Below are 11,277 nucleotides of genomic sequence, written 5' to 3' on the forward strand. Positions count from 1 at the left end.
CCCTCAGAATCACAGCAACTCAATCCACCACAGCACGACAGACAGACGAGTGGTGGCCGTTTGGTTTTATGTCTATACTGTCTCTTTAAATTTCAATGTCGTATTAGTGGGAGTAAATTGTGGAACAAAATTCAAAACCATAAAAACAAAACCAGACTTACTGGTTAGATAGAGACTGGTAAAACCTCCAAAATATGGCCCAAGACACTCTTCGGGCCTGTAACTGAACTCACTCCTGTGCTGAATTCTCAGCCAAACAATAGATAGGGTTATACGGGGAACAGTAGTGTTAGTGAGGTACACACAACTTGGAGATCAAAAGGGCAGCATTTGCTCAAGGACAAAGTTCAGAAGTGTTAGCAAAGAAGAAGGAATGAAAACAGGAAACACAGGGAGGAAGTGGAATTAGTGTTGCTACATTGTGGGGTTTGACATGAAACAAAATGTTTATGAATTGTTGAAATGAAAACTGCTCTGCTTTGTAAAACTTCACCCAATTCATAATAAAAAGTTGTAAAACCAAATTTTAATTTACCCATTCATATGCCTCATTCTTTCCCTTAACCTTTTAATCCACCTGACAAACCATAAGATCTGATTTGACGTCTCACCAATAATAGTAACCACTTTCAGAGAGCTTGCGGAAAGTACTTGATCTCATTTGCAAACCTATTGGAAACTGTTGGTCCACTCCACTGAGTTCCCAATCGTTCCAATGATCTGAATTAACAAACACTTTCCAGATGTGGACAGGGTTCCACTCCCTTTGTGGGCTCTAGCAAACATTGTCCCCTCATCTTTCAGCTTCTGGGGGCTCCAGTTGTGCCTTGGCTTGTGGCTCCATTACTCGTCTCTGTACCTCCATCTTCCTAAGCCTTCTCTTCTCTGTTCTGTCTGCCCTTTCCTCGGCATGGAAGCATACTTGTCATTGAATTGAAGACGCTGTCATCTTGAGGACCTGAACTGAGTTCCATGTTCAGAGACACTTTTCTTATACATGTCTACACTCATGATTTAAAGGTGGATAGCTTTTATTTTGAGTGGTGTCAACATTTAACCCACTACAGGTGCTTAACCTGAAAGAGTTGTTATTAAGTGTCCTCGAGTTGCTTCCAGACCATAGAAACCCTGTATAGGGTTTCCAAGGAGCTGCTAGTGAGTTTGAACCGCCAACCTTGCAGTTCAAACTGACCTTGCAATCCAGTGCCACACCAGGACTCCATGGTATATACAGCAGTTTAAATTTAATTTTTCTTTCTTGCAGTTTAATTGCCCTAATGCTATTAAAAGTTTTGAGTGCCTTTTCTTTCTCCCTGGCTTGAAATGCCACCTTGATGATATTTTAAATTCTAATGTGTGAATGGGTCCTTTTTGTGGAATCTCCAAACTGTCTCCGGAACTCTTTTGTATGAGGGTAAGTGAAAAATGGAGTCCTGGTGTGGTGCTGTGAGTTAATGCACTGGACGGCAAAGTCAGTTTGAACTGCAAGGTTGGAGGTTCAAGTTCACCTGCCACTCCTAGGAAACTCTATACAGGGTCACTATGAGTCAGAACTGACAAGAGGGCACTTAACAACATTAGCATTGCTGGGCAGTGCAGGCTGACAGCATCTAGCAGAACTGAAGAGACACGGCTTTTGAACCAGCCATTTCTTCTCTGGGTGTCCCAAAGTCCTCAGCTCTTTACATTCGATTCTCTGGACACATACCCGAGAGAACTCACCCACACCTGAGTGATCCCAAGAGCTTTGATTCTACAGGATTGGAAACAACCTAAGTGCTAATCAGTAGGGGATGTGTTAATAATTTTAATTTATCCATTAGATTATATGAAAGCATGGTGACTCTGTAGGATAAGTACTGGACAGCGAACCACAAGGTTGTTGGTTTGAACCCACCAGCCACTCCACAAGAGAAACATAGTATTTCTTTCTGTTCTCACAAAGATTTGTAGGTACCAGTACCCAATGTTGTTGTTAAGTACTTAAGTTCTGACTCATAGTGACTCTGTATAGGGTTTCCGAGGAGCAGCTGGTGAATTTGAACTGCTGTCCTTGCAGTTCAAACTGACCTTGTTGTTTAGTGCTACACTTACACTATCATATAGCACCACACCAGGACTCCACCAAAACCCTATACAGGGTCACTATGAGTTGGAACCGACTTGACTGCACTTAACAACAATTAGATTGCGTTGATAAATGATGACATTCTAGAACCTTTAAAATGACCTATGTCTACAGCAATAGTTATACAGTGGTGGTTAGGGTTTCTGAGGTGGTAAATCAGTATGCCAGCAGAAAGCCTCATTTTCTCCCACGATATGGCTGGGTAGTTTTGAACTGCTGATCTTGAGGCCAGCAGAGTGAATCATAACCACTATGCTACCAGAGCTCATGTGAATTAAATACAGGTATGCATTTGTGTTAACGTCTCTGTCTAAAATTGTAAAAGTCAGAACAATACTATGCTGTTTATGAATACATCCTTTTGTAGTTAAAGTATGAGAACAAGGCTAGGAAGAACACCACCAACTGAAATCAAGGGCTCCCCTGGGCTTCAGTTGCCCATTAGCACTGTGGCTCACAGAGACTGTAGCTGGTACCACGGTACTTAACAATGAAGTTGTGATGGAGCGCTTTGAGAATCTGGGTCTCCTATGGGACATTCCTCGGCTGGTCTGACTTACTGTACTTCAGCTGTTTCATGGCCACCAGGGCACCCATGTTGTCACCCAGAAGGTGGTAGAAGCACAGCCCAATGATACTGAAGAAGGCCTGGAAGAAGATAGTGCTGATCTCCACATGATGGAGATCCTGTACCCCAACGCTGAGAGGTCCAGCCGCCCAGGAGTGACCAGGCCTACCTCTATGGACCCCATCACCTTGCCTAGCTGTGAGATGTGCATGAGATGCCTCTCCTCAAAAATAGTGGGGTACTGGAAGAGGTACAGTTGGGCTCCATTCCATTTCTGGTCACAGGGCGTCAAGGCACTAGCATGCGGTCCAAGCAGAACTCACAATCTGGGGGCACAGGCAGGGGGTGAGCAGCACATCCCATCTCAGACCTGGTTCCTGACCTGACCTGCTGTGTGGCCTCCATTTATATGCTAATGACCTCTGTGCATTACTGTAAGGACATTGCAAGCCCAAGAGCACCAGAAATGATGACGCTTTTGAGCTCTTGGATGACAGTGTGGAAGGAGGCTTGTGGCTGGGTTCATACACCACACAGCTTGATCAGCAGGGCCAGCTCTGTCCCCGCCAGAAATGGCAGCTGCTGCTGGTGCACTGAAAGCTGGAGTTTCTGGAAGCAGGAGGTGGGCTGGTCACATCCTGTGTCTTACCTCCCCAACCTGCCCAAGTAGGGCCTCAGACAATCCTTCCCTTAAATGGGGGCTTTCAAGACCAATGCTAGATCCGGGGTTCTGTCTGGTGGAATTCAGATGGGCATGGGGATCCTGTTGAACATCTCTGACAGTGTGGCATCCAAGCCCTCCTTGGCCCTCCAAACCAAATGTTGGACTTCCTAGAAACTCTTGGGTCCACCCAGGGGACACTGTGGATAAGCAATAGGGTCACAGAAGAGGTGGTCAGGGATCTACCCCTCTCCCCACCAGGCCTGCCCTCTGGTGCACCCTGGCACTTACTATCCAGCCTTAGCACTGTGGGGCCAACCCTAGGGCCCCTCATCTTGATGAAGAATGGACTTCTTTCAGCTGACTCCCCAGTCATGTGCACCTTCCAAGTAGATATATTGAAATGGGGGAGACCTTTGACCTCCCAAGTGGATTGGGTATAGGACAGAGCCTGGGAGGTTTTCTGAATGGATATCCTGGCTGACAAACTCTTATACATCCTTCAGAGCCCGTTTGGTACTGCGCAGACCATTGCTCCAGCATCCTTCCTATACTCTGTGTGGCCCTCTGTAATCCAGCTCTCATGCTGACCTGATTGTGTCCCTCCAATTCTCCAACATTCCCCAATGTCTCCCCATTACCTTCAGGACAATGTCACAACTCCTGAGCCTGGCATTTAAGGCCCTTTAGGTTCAGACCTTGCCTAGTCTTCCCATGGGCTTCCTTCTCTTCCATACCCCCAGAACTGGTCTCCTGCCAAATGAACTGCCTAATGGCTTTCAGGACACAAGACATATCTAGCCAGCAGACATTCACCCAGAGCTCTGATATCCCCTCTACTACTCTCCTAAATTAACGTTCTTGGTACATCCTGAACTCTCATTAAACAGCATCTTTGAACTGAACTGATGAGGAAACCAAAGCTTGGAGACTAGGTGCACAGAAACTGAACCAAAGATGGAGAAGAGCTAACATGTATCAAAGTTGAGTAGTGATTAGGTGGCAGTCTGTTTTATTATTGTCTGTATATTTTCTATATTTGAAATATTTTATAATACTAAGAGGACCTGTTTTTCTTTTTTAATTTTCTTTGAGGTTGCCTTATAGTCCATTAACTTTTCTCTCCATTTTGTTCAGTCTATTTTATCCTGTAATTGACCTGACCTTCTCACTATCTGGATCTCTGTTCCTACGTGTTTACCTTCTTTTACATTGTACTTCTTTTGATCATAGACTGACCTCCCAGATTCTCTGAGTTTGTTCTTATAGTTTTGTTCTGTTCTTGACTCTTCCTTCTGTCTACTTAATTCTGGGAGGTGCTGCCATGTATGTCAATCTCTGGTTGTTGTCTATTCTTGTTGGTTCTCAGTCCACAGAACTCCCTTTAGGATGTTCTTCATTGCAGGGTTGGCTTTGGCAAAATCCCTTAGCTTCTGTTTATCCTGAAATGTTTTGATTACACTGTCATATTTTATTGATAGCTTTGCTGAATAAAGGATTCTTGGCTGGCAATTTTTTTCCTTTTAGAGTTTTCGATATGTCTCCCCATTGCCTTCTTGCTTGCATGCTTCTGCTGATAGATCTGAGCTTAATCTGACTTGCTTGCATTTGTATGTGACACTTCTGTTTCCCCTGGCTGCTTTCAGAAGTGTCTCCTTAGCTTTAATTTTGGAGAGCTTGACTATGATATGTCTTGGTGATTTTCTTTTAGGGTCTATCCTTCCTGGAGTTCGTTGAGCTTCTTGAATGTTTGTCTTTTCACTTTTCAGGATGTTAGAGACATTTTCTTCCAGCAGTTTTTCAACTATTTCCTCTGTGGACTTGTGTGATTCTTCTTGTTCTGGAATGCCGATAATTCTTAAGTTATTCCTCTTCATGTTGTCCAACATGAATCTTAGACCTTCTTCAGATTTTTTTATCCTTTTTTGTGTTTGTTCCAGCAGATTCAAAAGTATGCTATTTTTTACTTCAGCTTCAAGTTCAACAATCTATAAGCCTTCAAACCTTTAAAATATTCCTATCTCTGTGGTTCCTAGTTTTGGAGCTCTGCCCTGGATCTGCTTTGCCTAGTATTCTGTGGTATTGCTGACGGAGAACTTCACTGCACCGCCACCCTAGCCACCATCAAGCCCCACCTCCCATTTTTCTTTTTTAAGCAAGTTATAATTTCTTCACAGGAGAAAACACCATGCAGCTGTTAAAACTCACTAGATCAAAGAAAATCTAGTGACACTAGGAATATTCTAAATATACATATGATATGAAAGAGAAGTTTAGGGGGAAAAAAGTTATAGTGAGGATATATTTTCTTTTAAAACATCTGTTATCTGAAGAAGTGGCAAAACACATCATCTTGTGAACATTGGCTCTCTCGTAGTAGTGTGACTACAGGGGAGTTGAGTTTTCTTTACCAATTTTGACAATGAAGAGAGAGTCATTTTTATCAGAAAATATAATCAAGTGGATAATTTTTATAAGTAAACTTCAAAATAAACTGAGCAATCCAGTCTTGTTATTTCTTATCATCATCTTTCCTCTGCCAACTTCCATCTGCTGACCCCATCAACCATGTTAACATGTGTCTACGCTATAGCCATTGAATAATCCATACTCCACATAACTATCATACAATGTTTCTTTTATCAAGAAAAACTTTTATTAGCTTTTTACAACAGTGGTCTCATACAATATTTGTCCTTTTGGGCTTGACTAATTTCACTCAGCATAATCTCCTCCAGGTTCATCCATGCTGTGTGAGGTGTGTTTCAGACGTGTTGTTATTCTTTAAGGTTGCATAGGATTCCATTATGTGTATGTACCAAAGTTTGTTTAACCATTCTTCTGTTGATGGACATTTAGGCTGTCTCCATCTTTTTGCCGATGTGAATAGTGTTGCAATGAACATGGGTGTGCATATATCTATTTGTGACACGCTCTTATTTCTTGAGGATATATACCAAGTATAGGGATCGCAGGGTCATGCGGGCCATATAAATTTTGATAATGAATAGAGAGACATCTTTATCATAAATATAATGAAATAAATAATTTTTTTAGTGTGGCGCTGTGGAATAAAGCACTGGATCTCAAGGTTGATTTGAATATCAAGGTTAGAGGATCAAACCTACCAGCCACTACTTGTAAACCCTATACAGAATCGCTATGAGTCCGACCTACTCGATGACACTTAACAACAAAGTAACTTCAAAATAAACTGAGAAATCCATGTTGTTGTGTAACATTGACTCAATTTCGGTTCATAGGGAGCCAATGTGACAGAGTAGAACCGCCATTTAGGGCTGTAATGTTTCTCAGAGCAGATCACAGGTCTTCTCTCCCTAGGAGCAGCTGGTTGGTTGGAACCTCCCACTTAACTATTAAGCCACCAGGGCTCCTTGAACAGAAAATAGTTGCATTCAGCTCCATGAAAGTGCATTCTCCAATTTATCCACAAGATGGCAGCACAATTGCAAAACCAATACCCTCAAATTATTTTTGCTATTCCACGGGCTTTTGCTGCCCTCCTGTGGACAAATAGGAGAATGCTTCATGATCGAAGAAGAGACGTTTCTAAAGTTCAGCTGTGTTTTTCACGTAATGGTATTTAAAGATAGCGTTGCAATGATTAAGTGCTTATTGGGTAACCTAATGGCAAAGGTTCCAATCCATCCACTAGATCCCATGTTGAAGGATTTTGCTATCTTTTTCGGTAAACTTTGTCACATGGAGTTACTATGAATTGAAATTGTCTTCATGGCACCCAATAACAAAACAGAAGTAATTTATAAATTTGAATTGGAAACTGTCACCATTTTTTAAGACACAAATAAACCCTACCATGATCCTTGTTGAACTTTAAACTCAAGTAACATTACATCAAAATCATAGTGACTGCGCTAACCAGCATGCTTGTCTGGACCAATATGCATTTTCTTTCTATATAACTTTACTACACCACATAAAACTTGTTATTTGTCCCACTACATGCAGGGAAATAGTAAAGAAGGAATAGTTCATTTTTATGCTGCAGAAAAGTAATTGCACTAAACTTAACAAGAACTGAAGGAAATAATCAAGTATACAATGAAGGTAGAAGAACCACTAGACCAATGCTTCTTAAATCACATGTGTAGAGGAGTCACCTGGGAAGTTTGTGTAAACATAACATTGGACTCTGTAGCTGGGTATAAGTTCACAAATCCCCCATGATGAATGCTGGCAGTCCTAATCCATAGGGCCTGAGAACAGGTGACTCCAACTAAATTTTTGCACAAGCCAACCACTGTATAGCTCAACCACATAGATCTTAGTAAGCCCTGCGTACATAGCGACACCAACAGGGTTATTTGAAACCCATAAACCTCCCCTACTTAAATGGCATAGATTTGAAGTTGTGTTTTCTTAGGAACCTACACGTACTAGTCAGTTTCCCTCTTGTCATTTTATTCTGCCTCCTGGGGATGCGATTGTTACAGAGTAGAGTTATAATATTTATAGAAGGAGCTTGCCAGACTTTTCTTTCATAGGACCACACATGGTTTCCAACATTTAGTAGTCAAGTGCAAAGATGGCAGTCAATCACACTCACATCGAAGTAGACACACACACAAATATGTATATGGGAAATAAGAAAAGACAATGACAGAAAATGTGATTCCGTTTATGCAAGAACAGAAACACAAGTCCTTTGAAAGCAGGGAATTTGAATTCTATCAGACCTTATCAATTCAAAGTAGTCACTAGAGGGCTGAGCAGGTCTCCTGAGTTTGAGTGAGATTTACCTAATAAACATTAGTGATTTTGCTGTTGTTAGGCGCAATTGAGTGAGTTCTGACCCACACAAACAGAACGGAAGACCACCCAGTCCTGCTCCACCCTCATAATTGATACGACGCTTGAGCCCATTGTTGCTGCCAATATATCTGAAGTATAAGAGATAAAGTCTGGCCATCTTGTCTTTTAAAGAGCATTCTGGTTGTACTTCCAACACATATTTGTTTGTTATTCTGTTAGTCCATGGTACCTTTAATATAATTCTCCAATACCATAACACAAATGTATCAATTCTACAGTCTTCCTTATTCATTGTCCAACTTTCACATGCATATTAGGTTATTAAAAATACCATGGCTTGGGTTATGTGCACTTTAGTCCCCAAACTGACATCTTTGCTCTTTAACACTTTAAAGAGGTCTTGTGCAACAGATTTGCCTAGTGCAATACGTCATTTGATTTCTTTCACTGCTGTTTCCATGAGATGAGTGGTGGTGGTGGATCCAAGCAAAATGAAGTCTTTGACATTACTCCAGCTGTGAGGATTTTTGTTTTCTTTACATTGGAGAACAACCCATAATGAAGACTGTGGTCACTGATCTTCATCAGTAAGTATTTTAAGTCCTCTTTGCTTTCAGCAAACAAGGTTGTATCAACTGCATATCGCAAATTGTTAATGAGTCTTCCTCCAAATCTTGATGCCACGTTCTTCTTCATATAATCCAGCTTTTCAGATTATTTGTTCAACAGATTAAATTGTTGTTGTTGTTGTTAAGTACCGTGGAGTCGGTTCCGACTCATAGCGACCCTGCACAGGGTTTCTGAGGCTGTAAATCTTTACGGGAGCAGAATGCCTCATCTTTCTCCCACGGAACCGCTGGTAGTTTCAAACTGCTGACCTTGAGGTTGGCAGCCTGCTCATAACCACTACGCTACCAGAGCGCCTTTGCAGATTGAATAAGTATGGTGAAAGAATACAACCTACACACACCTTTCCTGATTGTAAACCATTCAGTGTCCCCTTGTTCCATTTCAACGGCTGCCTCTTGGTCTATGTACAGATTCCTCATGAACACAATTAAGTGTTCTGGAATACTCATTCTCCACGGTGTTGTCCATAGCTCATCACGATCCAAACATCGAAAGCCTTTGCATAGTCAATAAAGTACAGGTAAACATTTTTCTGGTATTCTCTGCTTTCAGCCAAGATCCATTTAATACTAGCAATGCTAGCCCTCGTTCCACATTCTTATCTGAGTCCTGCTTGAACCTCTGGCAGTTCCCAATCAATGTACTGTTGCAATAGGTTTTTAATTAGCTTCAACAAAAATTTATTTGTATATGATATTAATGATATAGTCCAATGATTTCCACATTCCATTAGGTTACCTCTCTTTAGAATGGCCACAAATATGGATCTTTTCCAATCAGTTGGCAAGGTAGCTGTCTTCCAAATTTCTTGGCATAGATGAACAAGTGCCTTCAGTACTGTATCAGTTTGTTGAAAGATTTCAATTTGTACTCCATCTATTTCTACAGTCCTGTTTTTTGCCAATGCCTTCAATGCACATTGAACATCTTCCTTCAGTACCATTCGCTCTTGATCATATGCTACCACTTGAAATGGTTAAACATCAACCATTTATTTTTGGTACAGTGACTCTGTACTCCTCCAGCGTTTTTTTGATGCTTTATGTATCATTCAATATTTTGCCCAAAGAATCCTTCAGTATTAGAAATCAAAGTTTGTTTTTTTCCCCTCAGTTCTTTCAGCATGAAGTAATGGAACTAACTAAAAAATTAAAATTAAAAGAATGCTAATTAGGTACCTCCAAAGGATTGATAGAAAGATCGAGGAAAGCATGGAAAATGCAATGAAAACTTTAGAAGAATTCATAAAAACACTACAAGAACAAACAGACAAAATAAATGCAAATTTTGAAACAATACAAGACCTACAATTAGAAATGCAGAAGATTAATGCTAAGATCTCAGAAATGGACAATACGCTGAAATGCAAAGCAATGGAAGCCCAAATTAGTGAGCGTGAAGTGAAATCTCTCAATACTAGTATGCTAGAAGAACAATCAGAAAAAGAATGAAAAAGTCTGAAGAAAATCTAAGAGTTATGTGGAACACCGTGAAGAGGAACAAGTTACAGGTAATCACAATTACAGAACAAGAAGAAACAAGCACAGGAAAATTGTCTAACATGATGAAAGACAAGAAGATAAGCATATAAAAAGCTGAATGAGCCCCAAACAGGATAGTTCCCAAAAGAAAATCACCAAGACATGTCATAATCAAACTCTCCAAAACCAAAGACAAAGAAAGAATCCTGAAAGCAGCTTGGAAATAACAAAAAGTTACCTACAAAGGAGAACGAATAAGACTAAGCTCTGATTTTCCAGCAGAATCCATGCAGGCAAGAAGGGAATGGGCTGACATATACAAAATACTGAAAGAAAAAATGGCTGACTAAGAATCATATACCCAGCAAAGTTGTTCCTCAAATATGATGGTGAAATTAGGACATTTTCTGATGCACAGAAATAAAAGGAATTTGTAATGACTGGAACAACTTTGGGTTCCTGGTATGGTGCTGTGGGTTAATGTACTGTGCTGCAAGGTCAGGTTGAACTGAAAGGTTGGCAGTTCAAGCTCACCAGCTACTCCTCAGGAACCCTATATAAGGTCACTATGAGTCAGAACCAACTCAATGGTACTTAACAACAACAATAAGAGAATAACTTTATAAAAAATGCTAAAGGATATGTTTTGGACTGAGAACAGATAACAAACTGAGATTACCATACATGAAAACACCACCCAGAAATGAATCAAAATATAGAAGTATTTAAAGTAAAACAAAACTTGTTGTTGTTGTTGTCAGGTGCCAATGAGTCGGAACCGACTCATAGCAACCCCATGCACAGCAGAACGAAACAATGTCCGATCCTGGGCCAATGTCCGATCCTCACTATGTCCGATCCTCACTGCCGCTGCCACACTTGATGCCATCAATGATGCCACCTGGCCGATCCATCTCGTTGGGGGTCTTCCCCTTTTTCTCTGACCATCTTACCCAGCATGACATCTTTCTCCAGCGACTGTTCCCTCCTGACAATATAGCCAAAGTATGAGAGA

General features: G+C 41.0%; 1 pseudogene; it reads left to right on the forward strand.

The window, feature by feature from the left end:
- The first annotated feature begins 10,258 nt into the window (after nucleotides 1–10,258).
- Nucleotides 10,259–11,277, forward strand: part of LOC102833085 — a 2,877-nt pseudogene continuing 1,858 nt past the window's right edge.

The sequence above is a fragment of the Chrysochloris asiatica genome, unplaced genomic scaffold (genome assembly GCF_000296735.1).
Source record: "Chrysochloris asiatica unplaced genomic scaffold, ChrAsi1.0 scaffold00018, whole genome shotgun sequence".
NCBI classification, from domain to species: domain Eukaryota; kingdom Metazoa; phylum Chordata; class Mammalia; order Afrosoricida; family Chrysochloridae; genus Chrysochloris; species Chrysochloris asiatica.